The following is a 15979-nucleotide window of genomic DNA, read 5'->3' on the forward strand; positions in this document are numbered from 1 at the left end:
ATAGTTACAAAATAGTATAATGTTTTCTTCATTTCTCTATAATGTTGAGAAGGTTGAATGGTCGGTCGTATGGTTGTTTCCCATTCCTTCTCTTTTCATTCTATTCATAAAACTTGTAATCACATTTGTTCCATGTTGATGGATGAATGTTAGAAAACCTTCGTGTCTTTAGGTAAAAGACATAACCAATCATTTAATTCATTGTAAATATTTATAAGAGGTAGTTGTACCTCTCAATTCAGAGGATAATTATCAATCAATGATAACTCATCTAATTGTTAGTATCTTTTTGTTCTTTTGCTTGGGCATTTTGAGTCATATATTGTATTAATTTTTGAAGGAAAAATCTATTTACTAACACAGTTGAAGTACAATCAAAAGAAGAGGAAGATGTAATAATGATTAGTGAGATGAGTACACCCACAATGTCAAGGAGATCTACAAGGACTGCATCATCAACTCTTGCACCTGTAAAGGAAGAAAAGGAAGAAGAGAAAAAGGAATAGATAATACCTAAGAGATCTAAAAAGATCAAGGAAATGGTTAGTGGATTTGGACCTAAAAAGAAATGAAAAGTGTTAGTGACCTATGCTAGGAAGAAGGCTATGGCCGAAGAAAAGGAAAGTACACCAAGAAAGATGATAGGGCAGATTAGCCCACATTAGCCACAAACACAACCATAATCACAAAAACAACAAGCATAAAGAAACGAGAGAAATAGAAAGTGTTAGAAACCTAAAATTGGTAGAATGAATCAAATGATAATTAAAGATAGGAAACTAACTCAGTTAAAGAAATACTATGATTTATATACCTTTTTGGAAGAGGAATTTGGAGAATGTAGTCATTAGATATATGATAGAATTTAAGAAATTACTTGTGCATATACATGAGAACATTCTAGATGAATTGTATAATAGATTGATTAAGAAAAAGCCTAGAACCAAGGAAGAGGATGATAAATAAGAGAGAATGTAGTTAGGAAGCTCTGTGACATTCTGAGTGATGAAGAAATGAAATCCATATTAAACAAGATTGTACCATTTTTGGGAAATAAAAAGAGACCAGTATTATTAATGGGAGGTGTATATGATGAAGTAATCAAGGAGACAAAGGAGGCAATTTAATAAAAGTTATGACAGAGTCTACTCCAACAACAACATTAGTAGAAGAACCACATGATGATACTTCCATGGATACAAAGGATGCACCACAAGTAGAAGATGACACCATAATTATAGGGGGAGCCACTATCAATATTGATACTAGTGAAGATCCCTTTAGTAGTGTTAAAGATGTTCCCATTGTAGAATAGAAGGATGATGGAGTTGGCAATTCAAAGATGATTCATATTGAAGATTACACCAGTTCTAAAGAACAAGAGGACAAAAAGAGAAAACATGATTCTATAGTTGTGCACAGTTAGGTAGCACCTATAGAACTATCTTTTATACCTAACCCTATGATTTCAAAGTTTGACTATGCTTCTAATTGGTTAGACATAGTAGATAAAACCACATCCAACACTATCTCCTTGAAGAAGACAAAGAAAGAAGAGGAAAATAAAGAGGAAGAAAAGACAAAAAAGGTGCAAAAATACAACAATCAGATGGACACCCAACCATCACTACCACAAGAACAACAAGGACCTGGTTTTGAAAGGAAAATAGTAGTTGTGCAAACACATGCTAAGGAAACTAAGACCTCACAAGCTAATGCTTCAAGATCCCCTCTTGAAACACTAATTAAAGATTTTCCACATGATGTTACCAAGATATTTAATGGTAACATAGATATTTAGAAGTATCTACAGTCAACAACATTTTTACTTGGTAAGATAGCATAAGAATATAGGAAAATGAGTATTCTACAAACTTTAGCCCAAAACTGGATGTTATTAATTACCTTATAAGTTGCATATGAGAGTAAACTAGTTATGTTGAAAAATAAACATAAACATGCAATAAAATAATTCATAACACCATATTTTGTTAACTAGGGAAACCCTGGCCAAGGGAAAACCCTGGTGGGGATGGTACCTACAAAATAATCCACTAATCAAAAGTATCAGGTTAAAGATATTGACCTTGTTAGGAGTTTATACATCTGTATAGTGTCTCAGTCCTATGTTAGAGGACTTAGGCCTTGTTAGAATCCTCAATCTTGTTAGGAGTTATCATATACAAATACAAAATGTATGCAAGAAGAGCCCACTACCCAAACATGCAATATACAATGTAGTTTCTTGATACAAAGAGAAAGATACAAAAACCTCTTTCATTGCTGTTGATATCTTCAATATATGATATTTCCTTTGTTGCTCATCACAATATTTATGTAAATCAGTTTTTGGATTAGATTTTGTGGAGATTTTTACCATCAACATTTCGAATCACACTACGTGATCCATCATCAGGATGAGAGAGCAAGAGATGTCATCACAATATTTTCATTCCTATGATCATACATCAAAATTTGCATCACATACAGTTCACATAGTCTTCCTTAGAAACACACTTAACTTCACATTTTATATTTTCTTTTATACCTTTACAAATTATAAAATGTTGTACATTCAACCTTCAAGCTTTCACACACTTTACAAAATACAAAATTAGATCTTGCTAACTCAGGGTTAACATCTAGGATGTCATCCCTAGTTAATTAAGTAATAATTTTGTAAACAAAATAATTCCTTAATCAATTTCCTCTCATGCTATGTTCTACCTATTCTCTTCTCATGCTATGATCTGCTTGTTCTTTGATGTGATTGGTAAGATGGTTATATCTCTTTCTGTTCTGACCATATTGGCTTGCGCTCATGCATACATCATTCTGACACTGTGTCCTTTGTGTACCTAACTATGCATGTGCCAATAATGTCTCTATCAACTGGACATATCAAAACTATACTTGTTTTATTAGATAAACTAGCTGATACTTAGACAATTTTCTGAGTATAACCGTTGTATATTTGTCTTTGCATTATTCTCTCTTCATACAAGATATATGTTTCTATAAATGAAAACTATAACTTATCTACTTGGCTAAATCACCAACAATCTCCCCCTTTGGCATTGATGACAACATATGGGAAAATTGGCTAAGTCCCAAAATGTTGATAAAAAACTTTACAAAACTTGTCCTTAAAAAAAACTTACAAAACTTCAAAACTTGTGGATCATCACATGCTTATACCATCTTTCCTTATATCTCCTTTTATAATATAGTCCCCCACCTTTGAATAATATCTCTTTCATACATATATATGCAATCATACAATTATAATCCTTTACATTACTACTACTCCCCCTTTCTATATACATCATATAATTTTCTTATGTACTCCGTTACATACAATTTTCCTGTATTACTCCCCCTTTGACATCAATGACAAAGGTGTCACAATTTATGTACAATTCAAAAATTGGGCCTTTACCTCTGAATCAGGTTAACATCAAAACTTGTCTTCAAACTTTTGAAGATCTTCTCCCATAAGTCTCTAACTCCCTCTGATATACCAAGGAGAGCACATAGGCCATAAGATGTTATCTCTATTGCGTTCAAGTTTGAATAAATAAAATTTACAAAGGATGTCTTGACCTGCAGAGATTCTTCCACTTGATGTTTGAGGGTGCTGATCTTTAGTGATATGCGTTCTCTCAAAAGTGACAACCATTTTTCAATTCTTTCTTTATTCATCTCAATTAGATTGATCTCATTGTAAGTCTTTGCAAATTTTTGCCTCTATATCTTCTACCTTTGATGTGGCTGCTGAAGCCAATATACTAGATCTTGGAATTCTTCATGCTTCTTTCTCAGGTCCTCATCAATGTCTTTGGTGAACTTGAATGATAGTGTGCAGTTTGCATATAGCACCTTCTCTTCCTGTTCACATTTTCTTAGCTCTTTTATGCAAGTATCAAGAGCTCCCAAGTCATTTATGATGTTCTAATAAAAAATGTAAAACATTTGTGCATCATGTTGCATTTGGAATTGTACATATGCTATGTCTAATAGGTTATGAACTCTGCATCAAAGGATTTCACTAATTTCTTTGCTCTTAGCTACAAATCCTTCTCTATCACCTTGATTGTGGCTGTGCTTTACATCTTTTCAAGTGCTTCTACTAGTCTTCTCCAAATTCTACACTTTCTTATTCTTCTCTAGTATCTTACTCAATAATTACATGAGTCTTTCTTTATCATCATCATCCTCTAATTGAATTGCTATTCCTTTTTCTTGTCCTCTCTTCCTCTTCTTCTTACTCTTTCCTCTTCTTTTCTTCTTCCTATTTCCTTTTCTCTTCTTCCTCCTTTTTCTTTTCTTCTTCTTCTTCTTCTTTTTTTCTCTTCCTCTTCCTCCTTTTTCTTTTCTTCTTCTTTTCTCTATGCTTCTTCCTATATTTTCTTTTATTTTCTTCTTCTTTTCTCTTATCATCTTCTGCCTTTTTCTTCTCTTCTTCCAATTTCCTCTCTTCTTCCTCTTTCTTCCTTTTCTTTTTAGCTTCTAATTTTTCTTCCTCTTCTTATCTTCTACTTCTTTCTTATTATTGTTCTTATCTTGTTCTTCCTTCTTTTTCTTATTGTCTTCTTCCTTTTTCTTTTTCTTTTCTTCTTCTTCTTCTTCTTCATTTTTGGAGCTAGTGTAACTCACCAAAATTGCCAACATTAGTGCCATGGTCTTTGAATGGATCTTTTGAAGTATCTAAGATAATCCTTTTAGTGTCCACTTGCATGGTATCAATACCAATGGATACTTACGAAGTAAGAGATGCCTTTGAAATAACTTTATCAATTGTTGTGGGTGCCTCTGTATCCTTTACCTTTCCTTGTTGACTAGGTCTCTTTAGATATGTCATCATCTTTACAATAGATAGTTTTGTCTCATTGTTCACCTCTTCATAGTTTCCTCCCATTTTGAGTATGAATCTTGTCTTGTTTCTAAGATAGGGTACAGGGTTGCTCAACAAAATTTGCAAATGATCTTCACTTGTTACTTCACAGAGTTTTCTAAGGTGATTTTCTCTTATCCTTTTGTCCTCTTTCACAACTCTCTATTTTCTACCTACAAGTCTTTTATACAAGTCCTTTGGAATAAGAGTTTGTATATCTACAAACTTCTTATCATTAAGAATCAAATGTCCTATTACTACATATTCTAACTCAAATATTTCAAAACTGCTATAGAAATCATAAAATTTATTTAGTTGTACAAAATTTCCTTTGTTTATGATGGCATCATTGAGAGTTTCAATCTTTGACTTCCATGCCTTCCTTCCAATATGTGTTTTAGTCTTTATTTTATTCCCTCAACTTCATTAACCTCTATTTCCTCTTTTGCTGACTTTGATCTAGACTCAACTGTCTATGTCTTCCTTTTGGGAGTAAGAGTCTTTCTTTTCTTTTCAGGTATCATAGCCATCTGTTTGACTCTCTTTGTAGTTTTAGAGGTTCTATTTTCTCCTTCTTAACTTCTATAAGTATTGTGGAATTTTTGGTGCTAGGAGAAGTGGTTGACTGCACTTTATAGTACTCACATATTCTTCTTCATCCTTATTTTGTGTTGTCTGTACACAAATAGGTTGTACTTGGGAAATTGTTGCATAGGGTGCACTAAGAATTGGTGAAGATGGTCTTGCAATTGTCACACCTTCAACTATTCCTCCAATTGCTAGTGGTGTGGCAATCAAAATGTCTGATTGTCTACTTTCCCTCATTTCTCTAGCAATTCCCATTGCTTCTCTAAATTATTCCTTAGTCATACCAGTTTCTTTCAGAATTATTTCAATCTTCTTGTCCACTTTCTTCTTGATGTCTTTGTTGTATAGCTTAATTTGGACTTCCCTCATCTTCTCATCATATGTTCCTCATCTAGGACATTCCTTATCTCTATAAGATTCTAGAATAATTTTTCATAACCTTCAATCAATTCTTCATTCATTTCATACCCCATAGGGTCAATAAATTCTTGGTTCCACTGATTCCATACAAGTAACATCTATTTCTACCATGAGGCAAATAACAACTTTGTATTTTTCAACTAATTATGGCAGAATTTTGTACCATTCTTTCATCTCAGTATGAAAGTTCCTCATCATCCTTTGATATCTTTTATTATCCTCTCCTTAGAACATCTTCTACAATGGCGGGTTATTAGCTTCATGGTGCATTTGTTTCCATTCCACTCATAGTCAGGCATACTATGAAACTTCCTAATGACTTGAAAGAATAGATGTATCAATCAAGACTCAAATATAAATACTAAATTCTTAGTTTTCTTCCACCTTTCAATGTTGTCCAGTAACTACTATTTTATAATTTCACACATATTTACCTTTTTTTCCTTGATTACCATCAGATAGGCTGCATGGATGAATCCAACAAGCATATAGTTCAACCTAGAACCATAATTCATCTTGTAACTAATTATTTTTCTTAACAATGTGACATTAGTTTCCTTGATCAAATCTATTCTCATATTTCTATCATTTGATCTGATTTTCAGGGTGGTTTCCACTATTTTCTTCACATTCTTCTCATTGACAGTGTTACAACCTTCATTACTTAGACCAGTAAGATTGTGAATCATGTCATTGTCAATCATTGCAGGAATATCTCCTACCCAAAAGATATCTTCATGGATTCGACTTAGAATTATCCTAGTCCACTCATGATTGCCAAATTTAGTGTAGAACATATGCCTTATAATGTCTAGCTCACCCAAGTGTTTAAATCCTTGTTTAAGATATGTCATTATTACATACTAGGTCTAAATCCTTGTGAATGTCATTGTCTCCAATGCCCTCAAATTTATAGTGAATGTAAGCTCTAATGTTTTCTACACACAATACATTTGCAGGAACTTGGGAAAATGCTCCTAATGGGTCATCTTCCAAAGATACATCAGGATGTTTCTTAAACTTGTATTTAGGTCATTCATTAACACCATAGAATGTGCGTACTTATATTGTTCAGATTAAACCTTAGAATCTCATTTGCGTAGATAATAAATACCTCATTTTTGCATAACTAGGGATTTCTTCACTTTGCACTTGAAAAATTCTTTCAATTTGCCTTCAGTCCATTCTAAGATGCTTCTTAATTTCTCACACAATCAAATGGTATACAAAATCTCATTCACAATGCTTAAATTGCTTCCTATTTACTGTTGCATTAAGTACACAATCACCAAAAAGTTGTTTCTAGTTGCCAGGCAACTCAATTTATTTTGTGCTCTCACATGCGAACTCCAAATAATTTGTTCTCATAACCATGACTTCACATCATCATGTTGTACCTCATACTAACTGTGCAAAACTTAAATCTCCTTCTGTCATAACTTTTACCTTTCTGATGCTCAATCTCTTATCTAAAGTATTTAATTCAAATAAGGTCAATCAAATACAATTGATGACTTCAATATTCCTTTAGGTGCATCAAATGGATGTTCTTCTAATACTACATGTGAACTAGATTGAACTTTAGCTTTGACAAATACCTATTTGAATTCTTCTTCTACATGTTCTTTTAAGCTCTCTTTTTGACTATCATTGTTGTTATCATTCCTTCTGACATTTCTTTTCATATTCCTTCTAGAATTTGGATTCCTGTTGACATTCCTCATACCCATTCTGCAAAATCTTTCTGTATGAATGAAGTTATTGCATAACTAATATACTAGTGCATTGTTTCCAAATTTGGGTCTAGGCTGATTCACATGTGCTCCACGATTTCTAGTTGTGTCCAAAGTTGTGACATTTGCAACACACAATGTTCCTTGCCCCATTAGTTTCTTCATTAGATCTCCTTGTTTCTCTTGCAAGGTTAGTACCTCTAAACATTCTACTATTGCTTCTGTTATTACCAAATTCAGGTTTCTTACAATTAACTTCTCTATGACCACAACCATGACAATTATAACAATAAAAATCAGTAACATGTTTAAATGGCTTACTTTTGTATTTACTTTTTACATGACAATTATTCTCTATTGGTCAGATCAAACCTTAGAATTTCATTTGCATGGACGATAAACACCTCATTTTTGCATAACTAGGGCTTTTGTCACTTTGCACTTGAAAAAGTCTTTCAATTTTCCTTCAATCCACTCTAAGATGCTTCTTAATTTATCACACGACCAAATGATATAGAAAATCTCATTCATAATGCTTAAATTGCTTCCAATTTACCATTGCATTAATTGTGTAAGTACGCAATCACCAAAAAGTTGTTTTTTGTTGCTAGGAAACTCAATTTCTTTTGTGCTCTCACATGCAATCTCCAAATAATTTGTACTTGTAACCATGGCTTCACATCATCATGTTGTACCTCATACTAACTACAAAAACCTTAACAATCCTCCTGATATAAATTTTACCGTTCTGATGTTCAATCTCTTATCTAAAGTATTTAACTCAAATAGGATCAATCAAATACAATTGGTGACTTCAATCTTCCTTTAGGTGCATCAAATGGGTGTTCTTCTAATACTATAGGTGAACTGGATTGATCTTTAGCTTTGACAAATACCCCTTTGAATTCTTCTACATTTTCTTTTAAGATCTCTTTTTGAGTATCATTGCTGCTATCATTCCTTCTAACATTTCTATTTATATTCCTTATGAAATTTGGATTCCTGGGTAAAAGCACAAACCTGTGTCACCCTTTTACAAAGGAAAAGGTTAATAAAAGTATAATTGTTCACCTTCAATGATATAAAACTAGTATTATTAGTTAGAATTTGAAAATGAAGTAAACAAATGAAATATGTAGAAATGGATGAAGTTTAGGATTATAATTTTTAATAATTATTTAGAATAAGAAATGATATATTTTCTTAATTTTTAAAGACAACTTTTTAGTTGCTGAAAAACATTGAAAATTAGAGTTCTAGTTCCCACCACAAAACTACATGGAAATAAACTCATTTTCTTTTGATCTCAGATTATGCTATAGATAACATATGTAGCTAGAACAATAAAAAATAAAAATTGGCTTTAGGCCTATATTTTTGCTTTTATAATGATTCAAATTTCAACTCACATCAAATCGATAGTTCCCATCTCCCACCACATTTTCCAAAATAAATCTATTCCAACCAAAAGAAAAACTATACATTCTAGAAGAGGATTCTCTCCTCTAGAATGTCATATTGTTTTTAATTTTTTTTGATACAATTTAATATTTTTTTCTTTCTCAAAATCGACATCTTCTCGAGTGTTAAAATACATACTTGTAGAATTTTTTAAATTACAATATACTATATCTAATTAAAACTCTATGAACTCTATATAAGAATATTATTGACTTTGAGCTCTATAAAATGGGGTTTATATGTTATTAAAAAAAATCATAAAAAATAGTAAGAGTTATTGTAATGTTAGTTTTCTGAAATTATTTAATTTCTTTTATAATTGGATACTAACTAGTATAAAACATGCATTTAATAAACATTTTCAATTGGAAAAGTGTGAGACCATATATAACTTAGCTAGAATAAATTTATCAAGATCATATGTTTGAACAAAATTGATTTTTAGATAGAAATACTCAAATTCAATCATTCTAATAAGTTAGCCTGAAAGGTGACACAACTTTTTTACTTTTACCCTCCTATTGATGTTCCTCATATCGATTCTGTTAGAATATATAGTTCACCAACATAATTGAGAGGGGGGAGGGGGTGAATTAGTTATCCAACTAATATCACAATTATCAACCTTATTAAACTTTAACCATTTGAGCAATATAATTAGAAACCACAACAAGATAATCATGCACAATAACACCATATATGTTAACTAGGGAAACCCTTGATTAGAGGGAAAACCCTGATGGGGATGGTACCCACAAGATGATGTACTAATATAAATATTTCTTGTTAGAGGATGGACCCTATTAGGAGTTGATAACAACATTTAATACATACCAGTCCCTGTTAGGAGAATTTGAATCCCTATTAGGAGATTCCAACTTTGTTAGGAGTTGTGCCAACCCTATTACGAGTTGTGGAAGACAACTGGACCTAGTGCCCAAACAACTTCAAGGGAAAGATCAGTGAACCCACCATCCAAATGATCTTTGTATTATTCCTTGTAGAATAATAGAAATGAATAGTACTGCTCCTTCTTTCCGTCTTGCCAACCAAACATCTCCTTCTAATCTTGTAACCAGATCACAAATCTTGCATCCAATAATCCTTTGGATCGCTTACTCACATTCAGTAAATATGCTACTCCTTTTCACACTTTGCACTTCACACATTGATCACAACATGCATGCTCTCCTTAGAAACAAGGAAAACATCTTTTCTTTATACCATATCTTCAAAATAATTCCTTGTGTTAGCCTTGAGGCTTTCCCAAATACTTATAATAAGATAATTAATCAATTTACAATTCCAATAACACTGTTAGCTCACAGTTTATACAACACTTCACATGTGTGACTTTAGGACCTGCACACTTGCTGACATCACCATCAGACCGCCCTTTGTCACTGGTTGACCACACATTAACATGTTATATAATTGTCAAAGGATATAATGCAAACATCAAAAACTGCTTCTCAGATACTCTGTCTCTAAACTTCTCTCTATAAATTAGGTACAACTTCTATACATCTTTGGCTAATGTGCTGCATATTTAACCTTCACATTAGGATATTGTATTGTACATTTCCAAGAACGTGCATCACCCAATAATCAAAACATTGTCCGTATAAATAAGGTCTCTATCTGCTACTCTGCCAGTCTTCACAAACTTATTGCTATGTTGACATCAATGACAAACATAGTCATGAATGCAACATGTCAATACTCTCCAATTCTTGGGATACTCCCCCAAAGTAGCATCATCAAAATTCATGCTAACACATTCTACAAAATCTTGTTATGAACAAAGTTATTGCACAACTGACATACTAGTGCATTGTTTCCAAATCTGGGTCCAAACTTATTTACAAGTGCTCTGCAATTTTTGGCTATGTGTCCAAAGTTGTTACTTTTGTAACACACAATGTTGTTCCTTTCCCATTAGTTACTTCATTAGATCTCCTTCTTTCTCTTGCGAGGTTAGTGTTAGAGTAATTATTTTGTTTCACTTATTAATTAGATCATCTTGATTTAGTTGATTAAGTGATTTATTACTCTAGTTCTTAAGCTTGCTTTTAGGTGCATATAATTAATATCTTATATTAATTATATTGTGCAACCTAGTTTTTTTAGGCTTTAGGGCTTTCGTTCACCTTTAAGGTTGAACTCTTGTAATTCTTTTTTCATCTAAGCATTCATTCAATCAATCTTGATAGACAGTTTTTCTCTCATCTTGTTGAGTTTTTCCAAGCTCCGCTTTTTCCTCCGTTTTTTGGTTTCTCTTCAGCAAGTTATTTGCATGCAGGTGATCTTGGCAATTTGTGAAGTTGGTTTTCACAACTTGTACATGGTATCAGAGCCTCTCTGCTGCTTCTCTGTTGAAATATTTTTGAAGCCGCGATTCGAAGTTAGAAACCTCAGCTTTTTTGAGGTTTTTTCTTCAATCAGGAGGAAGAGCAATTTTTCAGAGCACTTTGGGCCCAAATGGATGCTGCCATTGGATCCGAAAGGCCGTTTACAATCAGGATCCATATAAAATTTGTCTTTTTTGGCTTCCATAGTGCTAGGAAATTTTTTTTAACTCCCCAGGGAGGTCGTACAGACGAGATTTTGCATTTATTGCAAATTTTTTAAAAAAAAATCAAATTTCTGCCGCTCCACTAGCGCACCGCTGAACAGCCACCAGCGCTCAGCTCACCGGCCATCGCAGCCGGCTGAGCCGTCGCAGAGCAGCCTCGGCCCGGCCATCGCCGGTGGACCACCCACCCACCACCCTTGCTAGCGGCGCCGCCGGGGTCTGCCACCTCTATGATTGTCGGCGACGGCCCTCCTGTGGCCCCGCCTCCTCAACAGCTTGCATGGCATTTTTGATCCAACTTGCAGCCGACACATGGCACGGGTGCCACGTTGGCATATGCCACATGGCCCCTACCACGTCACTAGTCGAGACAACCCTTTGCCACGTGGCATGACACGTGGCCATTTTTTTTCCGCGACAACAAGCAAGCCGTCAAATTTTTTGCCGTGAAATGCTGACGTTAGCACTGCATCAGCACCTTCCTACCTCTTCTTTAGGGTCTTTTTGACCTACTCGCAATTTTTTGGCTATATCTTGAGCATACGGAGGTCTTTTTTCGATCCAAAAGAAGTGCCAAAAAGCTAGTTCCGAGATGGAGACAGTGGTGTAGGATTTTTTTGGTTTTGATGCAGTTTAGTTTTCTATTTTTTAGTTGAAGTTCGAAGTTCTATTTTTGACTCCGACAAGCGTTTCTTGTGCGTCCCATCTCCGTTTTTTGAAAACGTGATAATTTTGGAAAGTTGGTTATGTCTACTTTTCAGAAATGATGTATTTTATTCCAAATTCTACTCCATGCTCTTTCTATCATGTTTTTGGCATTTTTGCTCTATGATGGATATCTTGGGTGTTTCAGTTCTAGTGATTGTTTTCTTTGCATGGGATCTCTTCTTTTGGGCTGTACTATCTTTTGTATTAGATTTTTTCCTATTTTGATCATTGTTGATATTCATTGTAAGCATCTTTATGCAAACGCACTGAGATAAAGTGCCACTCTTGCGTTTCGAGATCCTTTTCATCATTGTGGTTTTTTATACTCGCACTATTTTATAAAGTGCCATGGGGGGGATAGTTGTTTGTTGATTTTGTGCCCTCTTCCTCTTTTTGCCTCATGCAGTGTCGATGACACGTGCCTTTATAGGAGTCTGTACCTCACTCTCGATGTGTTTGATTCCTGTGTTGTAGGAGATTTTTGGCCCATCTTTTCAGTTGCCTGTCACCTCACCTTGTCTACATTAAGGGGGGGTTATATTGTTGGTTCTAATCCTTCCTTGGTTCGATGGTTCATTGGAGTGAGCTATGTATTCAGTATTTGATCCTATATACTAGGCGATTGCAGTGGCTGGCTACCTATGCATTTCGGTGAGATGGATCACCTACCATATAGACACTCTCGGTTCGTGCCTTCTATTTTCATGGAGGATCTTCAGATCAATAGTTTCTTTCTGACAAAGTTTGTGGCTTCTTCTGCTTCAGTGGTTTTCTTCATGATCTTCTCTTTGTTCCTATCTTCTAGAACATTCTTTCCTATCTCTTTTTGGAGAGGGATTTTTCCCACTGGGTTTTCTCCTTTGTCTCTAGTTTACAGAGATTTCCTTGTACTGGGTACCTGATCAGGCCTTGTTGCCGGGACCCATTTTTTCCTGTTTTCATAGCTTTGCTAGGTTAGCTTCCTCCCGAGCTTCGCTTAAGCGGGGGTGTTAGAGTAATTATTATTTTTCACTTATTAATTAGATCATCTTGATTTAGTTGATTAAGTGATTTATTACTCTAGTTCTTAAGCTTTCTTTTAGGTGCATATAATTAATATTTTATATTAATTATATTGTGCAACCTAGCTTTTTTAGGCTTTAGGGCTTTCGTTCACCTTTAAGGTTGAACTCTTGTAATTTTTTTTCATCTAAGCATTCATTCAATCAATCTTGATAGACAATTTTTCTCTCATCTTGTTGAGTTTTTCTAGGCTCTACTTTTTCCTCCATTTTTTGGTTGCTCTTCAGCAAGTTATTTGCATGCAGGTGATCTTGGCAATCTGTGAAGTTGGTTTTCACAACTTTTACAGTTAGTACCTCTAAACATTCTACTATTGCTGCTATTATTATCAAATTTAGGTTTCTTACAATTAACTTCTCTATGACCAACACCATGACAATTATAACAAAAAAAAAATCAGTAACATGTTTAAATGGCTTACCTGTGTATTCCCTTTTCACATGACAATTATTCTCTATTATTCAGATTAAACCTTAGAATTTGATTTGCATGGAAAATAAATACCTCATTTTTGCATAACTAGGGCTTTCTTCACTTTGCACTTGAAAAACTCTTTGAATTTTCCTTCAATCCTCTCTAAGGTGCTTCTTAATTTATCACACAATCAAATGGTACACAAAATCTCATTTGCAACACTTAGATTGCTTCCAATTTACCATTGCATTAAGTACACAATCACCAAAAAGTTGTTTCTGGTTGCTAGGCAACTCAATTCTTTTGTGCTCTCACATGCGATCTCCAAATAGTTTGTTCTCATAAAAATGACTTCACATCATCATGTTGTACCTCATACTAACTACGCAAACCTTAACTCTCCTTCTGTCATAATTTTTACCTTTTTGGTGCTCGATCTCTTATCTAAAATATTTAATTCAAATAAGATCAATCAAATACAATTGATGACTTCAATCTTCCTTTAGGTGCATCAAATGGATGTTCTTCTAATACTACATTTGAACTAGATTGATCTTTAGCTTTGACAAATACCTCTTTAAATTCATCTACATGTTCTTTTAAGCTCTCTTTCTGACTATCATTGTTGTTATCATTCCTTCTAACATTTCTTTTCATATTCCTTCTGAAATTTGGATTCCTGTTGATGTTCCTCATGCCCATCTCTGTAAAATCTTTCTGTATGAACGAAGTTATTACATAACTTATATATTGGTGCATTGTTTCCAAATCTGGGTCCAAGCCGATTTATAGGTGCTCTGCGATTTCTGGTTGTGTCCAAAGTTGTTACATTCATAACACACAATGTTGTTCCTTGCCCCATTAATTTCTTCATTAGATCTCCTTCTTTCTATTTCAAGGTTAGTACCTCTAAAAATTCTATTATTGCTACTATTATTATCAAATTTAGGTTTCTTACAATTAACTTCTCTATGACCAAAACCATGACAATGATAAAAATAAAAATCAGTAACATATTTAAATGGCTTACTTGTGTATTCCATTTTCGCAAGACAATTATTCTCTATTGTTCAAATCAAACCTTAGAATTTCATTTGCATGGACAATAAATACCTCATTTTTGCATAACCAGGGCTTTCTTCACTTTGCACTTGAAAAACTCTTTCAATTTGCCTCCAATCCTCTCTAAGATGTTTCTTAATTTCTCACACGATCAAATGGTACACAAAATCTCATTCACAATGCTTAAATTGCTTCCAGTTTACTACTACATTAATTACGTAAGTACACAATCACCAAAAACTTGTTTTTGGTTTCTAGGAAACTCAATTTCTTTTGTGCTCTCACATGCAATCTCCAAATAATTTGTGCTCATAACCATGACTTCACATCATCATGTTGTAACTCATACTATCTGCACAAATGTTAACTCTCCCTCTGTCATAACTTTTACCTTTTTGATGTTCGATCTCTTATCTAAAGTATTTAATTCAAATATGATCAATCAAATACAATTGGTGACTTCAATCTTCCTTTAGGTGCATCAAATGGTTGTTCTTCTAATACTACACGTGAACTGGATTGATCTTTAGCTTTGACAAATACCTCTTTGAATTCTTGTACACGTTCTTTTAAGCTCTCTTTTTGATTGTCATTGCTGCTAACATTCCTTCTCAAATTTCTATGTATATTCCTTCAAAAATTTGGATCCCTGTTTATGTTCCTCATATCCATTTTGTTAGAATATATAGTCCACCAATATAATTGAGGGGGGCGGGAGTGAATCAGTGTAATATCCCCCTAATAATGAAATTTGATATTCAATTACAATTGATTACGGATAACTCAATTATAATATTTTCTATCTATAATAAATTATTTGGTTATTAGATCCTAAATAAACAAATATATGTATATAAATAATAAGTAATACTAACTATTTATTCAATATATATAAGATTCATAAACATAATAAAGTGACCGACCCTCAGTCATCACATCAAACCCATGGGTCATATTCCTTCCAAATACAATGTGGGCCCCATACTCGTGGACACACCATGCGACATGACCCTTCATATTTGGACAATCCATAATAGGATTCCAGTGAATAGAATAAGGGAA

This window comes from Cupressus sempervirens, chromosome 11 (assembly GCF_028749045.1).
Source record: "Cupressus sempervirens isolate cs-2001-9-10 chromosome 11, ASM2874904v1, whole genome shotgun sequence".
Classification (NCBI taxonomy): domain Eukaryota; kingdom Viridiplantae; phylum Streptophyta; class Pinopsida; order Cupressales; family Cupressaceae; genus Cupressus; species Cupressus sempervirens.